Raw genomic sequence first — 13,454 nt, forward strand, 5'->3', positions numbered from 1 at the left:
GATTAAGTACTGAGTTTTCAACTCCAGAAGTGACACTAGATGAGTCATTCTTACAAAGAGAAGCATGCTGCAGTGTAAGGATAAAGCTCAAGAAAGCTATGATGCCGCTTTGTATCCTCTCTCTAGATAGAAAAGAAAAGAAAGGATGTTTAGCCAAAAGGAATTGAGATTTATATTTCTTCGTTATTTTAGACAAGATTTGCTAAATGAAGATGCCAGAAAATGATTGACGGCATGACTCTCAAATAAGTGGGTTCCCAGGAGACTGGATTCTTCTTGTAAAGTCAGGAAGGACTACCCTTACATCAGCACATCTAAGCAGATTGAAATACAGTAGCTTGCTCTGAAAATTTTGTCATTTGAGTAGGCTAACCTGTGTATATAATGAATAGATCCTCCATTTATCAAGTTGGCAAAATACTAGGAAATTGAAGCATTGAATGACTGGGCTTCCCATTGACATCAAGGCTACCCTTACACAAGTAACTTACTTGTCTCAAGATGTATTGAGAAATGCCAATTGAATAATTATTTTAAATACATAAACTGCATTAGCAAGTATATTAGTTTTCCAAGATTGCTGTAACAAAGTGCCACAAATGAAATGATTTAGAACAACAGAAATATATTGTCTCACAGTCCTGGAAACCAGAAGTCCAAGATCAAGACACAGGTAGAGTTGGTTCCTTGTGAGAGCTGTAGAAAATCAAGAACAACAAAACACCTGTTCCATATTTCTCCTCTAGCTTCTGGTGGTCTGCTGCAAATTGTTGGCATTCCTCGGCTTATCGAAGCATAACCCTTATCTCTGCCTTCAACTTCACGTACCAATCTTCCTGTGTGCATAACTGTCTCCAAATTTCCCTTTTTCGTGAGATCACCAGTCATATTAATTTCAGACACATCTTAATGGTCTCAAGTTAACTAGTCATATCTTAAATAACCCTATTTCCAAAGAAGGTCACCTTCTGAGGTACTGGGGGCTAAGATTTCAATATATAAATTTTTGGGAGACACAATTCTACTCATAAAACAAGGTTGTTTTTAACCACTCTCAGACCTACTAACACAGACAGACACCTCACTAGGAAGTTGCACTTACTTGTGAAGGTGGTAGGCTCAAAGACTCCCCTTAACAAATCATTGATTTTAATCCCAGATAATTTTCTACTACACCAAATTGCCTTTATATTAGAGACAACAGTTCCAATAACTTCACTGAGACCCTGTCTTTGGCCAGATACTGTGTGTAGGCATGAGAAATCCAGCCAATGACCAAAAATAATTTCTAATTTAGTAGGATGCAGGATGTCATCCAATTCCTTGCCTCTGACTAAATATATAAATACAATCCATATTTTGAGGGATCATGGGGGTGTCTGGCTGGCTCAGTTGGTTAAGCATCTGATTCTTGATTTCAGCTCAGGTCATGATCTCAGGGTTGTAGGATCAGGTCATGATCTCAGGTTCGTGGGATTGAGCCCCCTGTCAGGCTCTGCGCTCAGTGAGGAGTCTGCTTGTCCTTCTCACTCTGCTCCTCCCCATGCTCCCTCCCTCTCTCAGTCTCTCTCTCTCTCTGTCTCTAAAATAAATAAATAAAATCTTTAAAAAAATATTTGGTGGGACTATGATTACAGCAAGGTTTTCAAAGTGGAAGTGTGTGTGAGAAAGTGTTCAGAGAAGAGGTAATACATGAGCTGAATATTTGAGCAATAGAATAAACTGTGTCATTTCTTTTGGAATTTTTAAATCTATTGAGAAATACAAAACAAACACAATACAAACAAATTGAGTGAGAATTTTTAGTTTTCACCAAAAATATGAAGTCAGGTGATCTTTAGAGTTTCAGCTCATTGTAGAGTAACTGTCAGAGTGACCTTGTATTTGAAAATCATGCATTACATTTGTACAGTTTTCTGAGTCTGAAGTATCCAGTGTGCATGTCTCTGAAGCTGCTGCTAGCTAGGTTTTGTTATATTTCTAAACCTGTTCTGCTCCTGCTCACTGAAACTCTTTTCAACTCTTAATGTACATTTATATCTAAAATCTCCTCTTTCCCTTTAGTGGAAACAGTGGAATGTAATCCTGCAGGGAGACTGCTAAGGTTTAACCTGTATCACAAACAAGTTTTATCTGGTCTAGCACACACCATAGAGCCTGAAAAGCTCTGAGCCATTTGTCTCTGTAGGCTTTTCAGAGTATTGAAGTAATAAGCCATCACTGGGTCACAAAGCAACAAAGAACAGACCTCATAGGGATTTGTAGATGTGTTTCAAAACCCTCAAGGTGCAAGCAAGTATGGCCTAGTTATATGAGATAACCCCAGAAGGCTTCTGGAATGTTTTATAAGTATGTCAGGATTGAGTATGTATGAGAAGTAGCTCACATTGCGTTTCTTGAATCATATAGAGACAGATGTGTGAATGAGGGAGAGTGTCGTCCTGGAGGAGGAAGTCCTAGGGCTGCTCTTTGCTGCTTTGGTGCACAAGGCCAGTCATTTAATAATTCCAGAGTTCCCTGGTCTCATCAATGGATTGAAGAGTGTGAACTAGATCTGTTTTCCAAAAGTTTCCTCCATCAACAACCACATATACTATTCCCACCTTCTGCACAATAGGTATCAAAATTGGAACTTGATAATGCGTTGTACGTTATATATTTAAGTTTTATTTTATTTTTTTAATATTTTATTTATTTATTTATTTGAGAAAGAGAGAGAGAGGAGGAGGAGCAGAGGGAGAGGGACAAGCTGACTGTGCACTGAGCAGGGAGCCCAATGTGGGGCTCAATCCCACACCCCTGAGATCATAACCTGAGCAGAAATCAAGAGTCTGATGCTTAACCGACTGAGCCATTCAGTTTTATTTTGAATAAAAAACCGTATGGCTATCAATCAGAACTATTTGCTGAGCTCAGAATTGCTAATACAAGGAATATTACCCTAATGAGTTCTATGATTTCAGGCAAAAGTAAAAACATCTTGTTAGCTTATATCATTGTTGGGGTTTTTGAAATACTGCGAAGTTTTATGGGCCTCACGGATTTTAAGAACCAGGTAGTGATCCCTAGAATTAAATGATCTCTATGATCCTTTACTTTGTACCCAAAGATTTTGGAGTTATTTACATGTTCCTGGAAAACAAAATGAGAGGAAAAATAAATGTCAACTCTTGACTTGAGAAATGGATCATGTGTAGCACTCTCCCTAGGTACCTTGGCCAGTGATACTATTTCTGGGCTTCTTACTACTGGAACCAGCTTTATGTTAGAACAGTAGGAGGCCACCTTCATGGTATGATTGGAGAAATTATAGTCAAATCACTCCACATTCAAAAAATCTTTATCCTTCAGAATGGTACAGGGAACTCAAGATCCCCCCCCCCCACACTCCCCCACACCCCCCAAAGACGAATGCTTTAGAGTGAATCCATTAGCATGTTCCTCCTGGATCATTTCTTAAATACCAAAATACCTCAATTTTCATGACTATAGTTTTTCATAACTATAGAGTAGTTATGAAGCATCTATTAGGAGCCAGACTGCATTCGCACCAGAAACAAAAGTGTCTTCATCTGTGCCTCAGGGAGTTTACAATCTACAGATATTTGGAGATCAGCCAAGTGATGAGACATTAAGGAACAGAAAGGAGGAAGATGGGGAGGGAAGTGATTGAGTTCCTAATGAAGAAGTGCTGTGATGGGAAGTCAACTAGGAATGGGCTGGAGTTAAAGGGGCATGGAAGTTATGACCAAGGAAATAAAAGAGTAAAAAGTGGAGACAACAGAGGCCAAGGGCTGGAAACCAAACCAGGTGGACCCAGTAGGTCCAGAAGTGCTCATGATCAGTGCCTCTATATTACTTCTGAAGAACTCTGAATATGACTTATTCTCTTGTGCTAGGTTGTGACTGTCCTCTGGGATGCAGTGGAAGTCTCACAGCTCTGCTGCTGTTCGGAGCACACCCTGCCAAGACAGTGGTTCAATTAAGGAGATAACTTCAGGTGTTTAATGAAACAAGCGTTCTTTCTCTGTAAGTCATTCAATGCACGCTCATGGAATTGTGTCCCCTGGAAGTTTTATCCACCCTACAGATTCAACCACGCCGTCTAGATGTTTATGCTATAAATCTGGAGAAGGCAAGCGACAAATTGCCTCATTTTCTCCTCCACTGGATATGTTCAGAATTAACTAGGACTCTAGAAAATGAAGAGGCAGCGTGGTTTAGTGAGGGGAACAGGGTTTTGGATGAAAGTGAAGCCGTTTCTGCCTTCCCCTTTACTCTGCCGGCAGGTTTTTGCCAAAGTTTTCAAAAAGCAAGTTAACATCTATGGCCCTTATTTTCTCTTCTGAAAACTGAAAGCGCTGAAGTCAGATATCTAAGGACAAATAGAGCTCTACCACTTTATAACACTAGTTATCTGCGCTCAGAAATATTCCCAAGCATTTGTGAAGGACCTCTCTGCCCATGCAAGGATGCTAGGAATTACATCAAAACAGATAAAAGTTTCAAAAATCTCTGCTTCCCGGCATTCTAGGAATTTATTCCACATTGTCAGTGTCTATCAAAGTATATATATCGTAAAGTGCAACAGTTGCAGAGTCTACACTGATTAAATTCAGCTGACTATGAATCATTACGATGCACATAATATAGTTTCAAAAATGTGTGAGTTAAGAAAGTGGAAATGTTCCCTGGAATGGTGTGCTGGGACAAGGTGGCAATTGAGAAAGTCATTCTCTTTAACCCCGTCACTCGGAGAGTAATGGTATGGAGGGATGAACATCCAAGGGCTGCTTTCACGAAGGTGAGACTTGTCGATATGAGAGGAGCTTTAATTAGGAGAGTGTATGGTCCTTGGAAGTGAACATAGAACACCCAGTCAAATGACAGCAAGAAAGTTTTCCCAACAGGAATCAATGAGGCTAGCATGAAGTATAATAGAAACCATCATGGTTACTTCCCATGTTGGCATTGCATTAGGAACTAGAACTGAGATAATTCTTGTTTTCCAAGATGACCCCCACACGGTCCTTAATGTCTGATTTCAAAGTGACTTGGATAAATTGCAAGAGAAACCATTTACCAGAGAAAATTTTCAACATCATACCTGATCTGTAATATAACAAATTAATAAAAAATTAAATAATTAAAGGAAAATAATACAGAATAGTACAAAGTAGAAAGCAAAAATTTCCAAGCAATTCTCTTTCTGAGACCACAAAAACTTCTCTATCTGAAATCAGCAAATAGAAAATAGAAAATCTAAAAATGTAATTCTGCGATACATAGCCTATAGTAACAGTGAGGTCTGATTCTCTACTTGCTTGTTACCTAGAAGATATGGCTCTCTCTATATTTGTGTGTGTGTATAAATAGGTATGCATATGCATCTAAGTATAGGCGTACATGCATACACACACCTACTGTCACTACGCATAATCTATGTCATGGCCCTACAGATTTAATGGGAAACTGAATAATCTAGGAAAAAGGTATTCCCCCCAAAAAAAGTAGAGAGAATCATATTATAAGGACAATTTCATGGATTAAGAAAAGTCCTAAAGAAAAAGAAAATACAGTTAGTCCTTGAATAACACAGTTTGAACAGTGCTGGTTTACTTATATGCAGATTTTTTCCCAATAAATGCAATACAGTGTTATAAATGTATTTTCCTTATGCTTTTCTTTTCTTTTTTTTTTTAAGATTTTACTTATTTTTTTGACAAAGAGAGAGACAGCCAGCAAGAGAGGGAACACAAGCAGGGGGAGTGGGAGAGGAAGAAACAGGCTCCCAGTGGAGCAGGGAGCCCAATGCGGGGCTCGATCCCAGGACTCTGGGATCACGCCCTGAGCTGAAGGCAGATGCTTAACGACTGAGCCACCCAGGTGCCCCTCCTTATGCTTTCCTTAATAACATTTTCTTTTCTCTAATTGCCTTTGTTGAAAGAATATAGTATATAATACATACAACATACAGAATATGTGTTAATTGACTGTTCATGTTATAGGTAAGTCTTCTGGTCAATAGCAGGCTAGTAGTAATTAAGTTTCTGGGGACTCAAAAGTTATACATGGATTTTTGACTGCACAGGGGTAGTGCTCCTAACTCCCACCTTGTTCAAGGGTCAACGGTATATGGTTTCCTTGAGATGTCTTTTTTTTTCTAATTTAATAATTCAACTTGTTTCAATAAACAATATCTCATGAATACAAGCAAAATGGCTTGAAAGAAAGGACTTGAAAAAAGACCAGAGGAAAGTGTTCATTGAACTAAAATAAAAGATTTTGAACAGAAGAGTGTTGCACAGTGAGCTCACTTCTTTATAAAAGCTGTAGTCTTCTCTTTCAGGCCACGGGGCCAGGGCACTTAGAGGTTCATCTGCTCAGAACTCTTCCTTCCTTGGGGATTGGCAGTGTCTTCACTTTGAGGAAGTTCTCCCAGTTCTAAACATGTGAGAGTCAGGGGTGCTCATCCATACATGATGCACCATGCACTCAAGTGGTCTTTTGAATGAAAGTGGGCCAATCAGAATCCGTTTCAGGGATTTTTCTTAGTTGGGGCTAAAGGAAGAGGCCAACATCTTCTCTTTTGGTGACCATCAGAATGCTTCCGGGTGTTTCATGTGTTTATGAAGCCAGTGTTTTGGACCATCAGTCCAGGTGTTGGTCACCATGATGGAATGTGCACCACAAGGGGTCTCATTTATTTATTGTTTTATTACGCTTTCAATGATTCTCTGCCTAATATTCATTGTCCTCCCCTTGACAACACTGCAGACAGAGCATAGCTCCACGACTTTCTGCCTATTTTAATGAGTCTCCCTGAATCCTATTTGGAAGTTATTCTGCGTAAATATTCTCTCTAGCTCCTCTTTTTGCTCTCACATCACATTTGACCCACAGCCTTTTTTCTTCCATCCCCCCCCCCCCCCCCAGTTTTAGGACAGATGATAAAGGATTGGAGAAAGACACTAACACCTTTTTCTTTAATTAGTGTTATTGTTATTTGCTTTTGGCTGGTAACATTCTCTTGGGGCACAAGTGTGTGGGTTGTGTTCAGGCCTCGACACAGGACGGGTCAAGCACTCCTCTAGGGTAAGATACCAGAAGCTTTGCTCCAGCCCTATTACATCAGAGACAGGGCAATCATGTACCTCTCCCCTGATATACTGTGGGAGTGAAGGATACACTATCCTCACTTTCTTCGTTTCCAGAACAAGCCATTCTTTGGTTCATACGCAAAAGCTGTGACTTTGGTTCATATACCAAACTCCATATGTCATATTCTCCTAAAAACTCTGCCTCTGAGCTCATGGCAGTAGCTCTAGGTTGGTCTCCAGGCTTCAGAATTCAGCAGGCACACAACTTCAGAGTAATGCCAATACACAACCACGATAATTCTCCCGCCGCTTGGTAATATCAGTTTCATGAGAATGTGTGTGGTGACGTCAGCCTTGCGGCTTCTGCATAGAATCTGTGAAAATGGAAGAAGCCCATCTACAGAGGAAGAAAATGAAGCCAAACCACAGAGAAAATCAGGGGTGAGAGAAAGAGTGAAATCTGGCTTGAATTTTTATGTCTCTTGTTCTGATTGTTTAGGACCAGCCTTACCTAGAACTTCCCAGATGAGGTTGTATGACGCAGGAAGTTTTCCTTTCTGCTTCAGTAAATCTTTGTCTTTTAAGATAATTTTTTTGTTTCTTTCTGGGATATTGTTTAAGTGTGATTCTATCTGGCATAGAACTAACACCAGATTCAAGAGAATGAGAGAAGGGGGGAAGAAGGAGAACACCAGTATATCAGGAAATACAAATAGATTGTGACATAAGGATTTCAAGTTGGGACTAGGGCTTAGTATCCCTTCTTTTTAAAACTTCTTGGTTTTTCTGAAGTACAGAAATACTCACGTATACCCTATCTTAGTAAATTTATATTTCACAATGGGTGTGTTCACAATATTTTATGGATAAAAAATTATAACTACCTTGGGGAGCCTGGCTGGTTTAGTTGGTGGAGCGTGAAACTCTTGATCTTGGGTCATGAGTTCGAGTGAACCCCAGGTTGGGTGTAGAGATTACTGAAAACATTTTTTTTAATGATTTTTTATTATATTATGTTAGTCACCATACAGTACATCCCCGGTTTCCGATGTAAGGCTCGATGATTCATTAGTTGTGTATAACACCCAGTGCACCATGCAATACGTGCCCTCCTTAGTACCCATCACCAGCCTATCCCATTCCCCCACCCCCCTCCCCTCTGAGGCCCTCAGTTTGTTTCTCATAGTCCATAGTCTCTCATGCTTCATTCCCCCTTCTGATTACCCCCCCTTTCTTTATCCCTTTCTTCCCCTACCGATCATCCTGGTTCTTATGTTCCATAGATGAGAGAAATCATATGATAGTTGTCTTTCTCTGCTTGACTTATTTCACTTAGCATTATCTCCTCCAGTGCCGTCCATGTTGTAGCAAATGTTGAGAACTTGTTCTTTCTGATAGCTGAGTAATATTCCATTGTATATATGGACCACAACTTCTTAATCCAGTCATCTGTTGAAGGGCATCTCGGCTCCTTCCACCATTTAGCTATTGTGGACATTGCTGCTATGAACATTGGGGTGCATATGGCCCTTCTCTTCACTACGTCTGTATCTTTGGGGTAAACACCCAGTAGTGAAATTGCTGGATCATAGGGTAGCTCAATTTTTAACTTTTTAAGGGACCTCCACACTGTTTTCCAGAGTGGCTGTACCAACTTGCATTCCCACCAACAACGTAGGAGGGATCCCCTTTCTCCACATCCTCTCCAACAATTGTTGTCTCTTCTGGAACGCGCGCGGGGCGGCTGGCAGTGTTAGAAACACAAAGGACAGAGACGCGCCGGCCCTGGAAGTGAGGGCTGGGACGCCGGGTGTGGGGCGCACATCCCGGGACGCTGCAGGGTTGAGCAGCACCAACGGCAAGAGACAACTAAAAACATTTTTAAAAATTAAAAATTAAAAAAAATATGTAGGGGCGCCTGGGTGACTCAGTTGTTTAAGCATCTGCCCTCGGCTCAGGTCATGATCCTGGGGTCCTGGGGTTGAGCCCCATGTCAGGCTCCCTGCTCAGCGGGGACCCTGCTTCTCCCTCTCCCTCTGCTACTCCCCCTGCTTGTGCTCTCTCTCAAATAAATAAATAAAATCTTAAAAATATGTAAATATATTTTATATTAATAGCTGAAGCTAATAAAATATAAGGTTTCCATTTGTTTTAATACGCACACACACATACACACAGAAATCAAATACATGACTTAAAGGTCAGAAAGGATATTCTGGGTCATCAAAACCATCACTGGATAAAATATACTTCAACGTTCTTAAAGCATTCAGGGCAGTTAATTATCTAGGCTGGCGTAGGGGGTCTCCAGAGATCAGGCTCCTGCTGCCTTTTGTTCCATGAAATATATCAGAGAGTTTGCATTCATTCACATTGGCTATAGAAGAGTTAGAGCAGGAAAGAAGGAGGAAAAACATTTTTTCTCCTTATAATGTGAAACCTCACTTTGTTCTAATAAATACAGACCGTATTTTGAAAGCCTGACCCCATTACATTGTGTTTAGTTTCACACATTTCCCAGATTCCAAGCTGCAGTGCAGAGGACTCCACAGTCCCGATGGTTAGTTGTGAATGCTCAAGTGCTAGAAGATTCCGTGGCACTCACATGGTGAAGGTGCCCACAGATTTTAATCCCTTAAATATTTATTCAAATTTAAATCAAGTGATCTAATGGACTGAAAATAACGCTTTGAAAACAAAACAAAATGTAGGTCTACGTTGGAAGGACTGTAAGTCTGAGGCCTAAAGCTGTCTAAGACCATGGGGAAATCCAGCAACAGCTTCGAACTTCCTCTGGTGTTGTGCAGGCCATTGGACTATCTCCCCGTTGCATTGTGTTTGACTCGGTAAGGGACCCCGCTCAACTATGACTGGCAAATTCTCGTTTCTTTCTTTCTATCCCTTCATCCTTGTCCACACACACAGACACCAGTTGATTACTTTGAAAATCCCAATCTAAAGCAAAGTAGATACTTCTTACCCTGAAGAGGACTGTATTTTCTGCTACCAAACTCTGTGCCACAAATGTTTTTCCTCTCAAAGACAATTTGATTTTCTTTTGCTTCTGAGTTCCATTATGCTGACAAAAAATCAAGCCTCTTTGAGGCTAACTCTTAAAAGTCATTGGTGATCTCCTCACTATGAATAATGTGACTAGATTTGCAATTTGGAGAAATACACTTATCAGGACACAAAGAAACCCAATCTGTAAAACAATCCCAGGATTTTTTTTTTTTAAGCAAAAAACTTTTCCCTTACATTAAAAAGTTAAATCTAACCACATAAAAGTGTTTTCATGGGTGATGGAGAAGTTAGGATACAGAGGGCATGTCTGGTTTCATGAGAGATGGGAAGTTTAAGTAAATAATACACGTAGAAATTTAGTGCTTAAAAGCTTTCTCATGGAAATATAAGGTGGCCTGTGCTCTGGGTCACAACGTTTTCTTTAATGAATCTATTAGTTAGTAAGACAAGGGCTGTATTGTTACTGCGTAATGTACCTATTCGCCAAAAAAAAAAAAAAAAAAAAAAAAAAGTCTAGGGGAGGAAAATAAATTGCTTTTTATTTGATCCTCAAATCAAAGTAATGTTAATGATGGAAAAGCTCTTTGAGATCACCAAGTCTAACACCTTCCCTCTACAAATATTCAAAGTTAGCCCCAGAGAAGGGAGCTATCCCTCTGTAAGGCCGTAGAACTAGTTAGGTTCATCTGACTAGTAGTATCACTTTTCCTTAAGACTCCTACGAAGTGTGGATATATATATATAGACCATTTCTTCTTTATCCATTCATCTATTGATGAACACTTGGGTGGCTTCTGTGTCTTGGCTATTGTAAATAATTATAAATAATTCTGCAATAAGCATAGTGGGAGGCATATATCTTTTTGAATTAGTGTTTTTGTTTTCTTTGGGTAAATACTCAGTAGTGGAATTACGGGATCATATGGTAATTCTATTTTTAATTTTTTGAGGACCCTTCATACTGCTTTCCACAGTGGCTGTACCAAATCTGCATTCCCACCAATAGTGCATAAGGGTTCCTTTTTCTCCACATCCTCACCAACACTTGTTACTTCTTGTGGTTTTAATTTTAGCCATACTGACAGATGTCAAGTGATATCTCATTGTGGTTTTAATTTGCATTTCCCTGATGATTAGTGATTTGAGCATGTTTTCATGTGTCTGTTGGCTATCTGTACGTCTTTTTTGGAAAAATGTCTATTTAGGTCTTCTGTCCATTTTTTAAATGGATTATTTGTTTTTTTTATTGTGGAGTTGCATAAGTCCTTTATATATTTTGGATATTAACCTAATAATTGGAAATATCCTTTGCAAATATCTTCTCCCATTCAGTAGGTTGTCATTTTGTTTGGTTGATGGTTTCCTTCACTATGCAGAAATTTTTATTTCGGTGTAGTCCGAATAGTTTAATTTTGCTTTTGTTCCCTTGCCAGAGAAGACATATCTAGAAAAATGTTTCTACAGTAGGTGTCAAGGAAATTACTGCCTATGGTTTCTTCTAGGAATTTTATGGTTTCACATCTCACATCCAGATCTTTAATTCATTTTGAGTTTATTTTTGTGTATGGTGTGAGAAAGTAGTTTCATTTTTTTGTATATAGCTGTCTGGTCTTTCCAAAACCACTTGTTGAAGTGACTGTGTTTTCCATTGTATATTCTTGCTTCCTTTGTTGTAGATTAATTGACAATAAAAGCATGGGTTTATTTCTGGACTCTCTATTCTGTTCCCTTGATCTCTGTAAGACTTTAATTTTGAAAGAACCATTTAAGATGATTAAAAATAATTGGTCGGGGAGCGCCTGGGTGGCTCAGTGGTTAAGTGCCTGCCTTCAGCTCAGTTCATAATCTTGAGGTCCTGGGATTGAGCCCCACATCAGGCTCCCTGCTCAGCAGGGAGTCTGTTTCTCCTTCTCCCTCTGTTCTTCTTCCTGCCTGTTCTCTCTCTCTCTCTCTCTTTCTCCCTTTCTCTCTCTCTCAAATAAATAAATAATCTTTAAAAAATAATCAGTTGGGCTCTTTCTCTCTAGCTATTCCTTTTCATTTTCTTCCCTTTTCCTTTATCTTTTTTTCTTGAACAATTCCCATCCATAGCCATGAGGTCTGGTCAGGCAAGGAAGACTTGGAGGAGTATAGTGGCACTATGATGGCCCAATGTGAACAGAAAACCCAATGAGGGTGAGAATAGTCTCCAGTTGGGAATGATGGCAGCCTAGAACATAGTGTTAGATTGCAGGCATCCGCATCAGAGGGCAACCTGGTAAGGGTAGTAATAGTAAGAACCTGAGCAGGGTGAGGAGAATGTCCACGTGTGTATAGGGGATAGCAGCAGCAGTGGCTTGGCCCACAGTGTTAAACTTTAAGTGGAGTAAGGAGTATGTACTCACAGAGGGGTGTTCTGAGAGAGTCTTGGTGCCCGACTGGGCGAGAAAAGTGTCCCCACAGAGGGGTTATCTAGCACGAGGAAAATTAAGACTAGTTGATTTTTTTGGTGTTGGATTGGAATTGGAGGTATAAGTGTGAACACCTAATTTTGATATGTATAGGGAGATACAGAAATAAATATTGGTATAAAGCTACATCTCTCTCTTTCTACTTATTTACATCTATATATCTATTGACAGAGGGAAAAAAAGAGGAGAAACAGGGACACACGGGTGTAGGCACACGAGCAACACACACATATTTCATGTATTTCATACATATATTCTCTACCTCTGACCACTAGAAAGACTGTCAGCCATTGTACCCCAAAGACAGTGAGCTCACCTAACACCAAGACTTAGATTTTAAATATAACTGTTACCTACAAGGGTCTAGGACTTCTCAGAAAAATGGATTCCATGGCTGAGACACAGAAAATACAAATTAGTCTTAAACATCTTGTCGGAATATAAGGAAGTACTTGATAAAAGATAACTAGTACCAAAAAGCCAAAGAAGAGAGCTTGAAGGGCTCCTACTGGTCAACTTTGAACAATTTAAGTACCAAAATAAAGACAGTAACAGATTATAATCCACTGAATAAATGGGAATCCATGAACACACACTGATATAGATGGATGGATGGATAGATGAATGGATGGATAGATAGACAGACAGACTTAGATTCACAGATGGAGGCATAGATACATAGGTGATAGACGGAAATTTTGGTGAGAGCTAGGATATTTACATAGTCCCAAATTATCTGTCAATAATTGCTTATTAATTACAAAGAGAAAATGAGTATTTTTTCAATGAAGATGACTGGCAGATGATTCTTTAATCAAGTGAAGCAGGTAACATTATAAAGAACAGAACATATCAATATTGTTTGCCATGATTAGATGCC

This window comes from Ursus arctos, unplaced genomic scaffold, assembly GCF_023065955.2.
Source record: "Ursus arctos isolate Adak ecotype North America unplaced genomic scaffold, UrsArc2.0 scaffold_25, whole genome shotgun sequence".
Classification (NCBI taxonomy): domain Eukaryota; kingdom Metazoa; phylum Chordata; class Mammalia; order Carnivora; family Ursidae; genus Ursus; species Ursus arctos.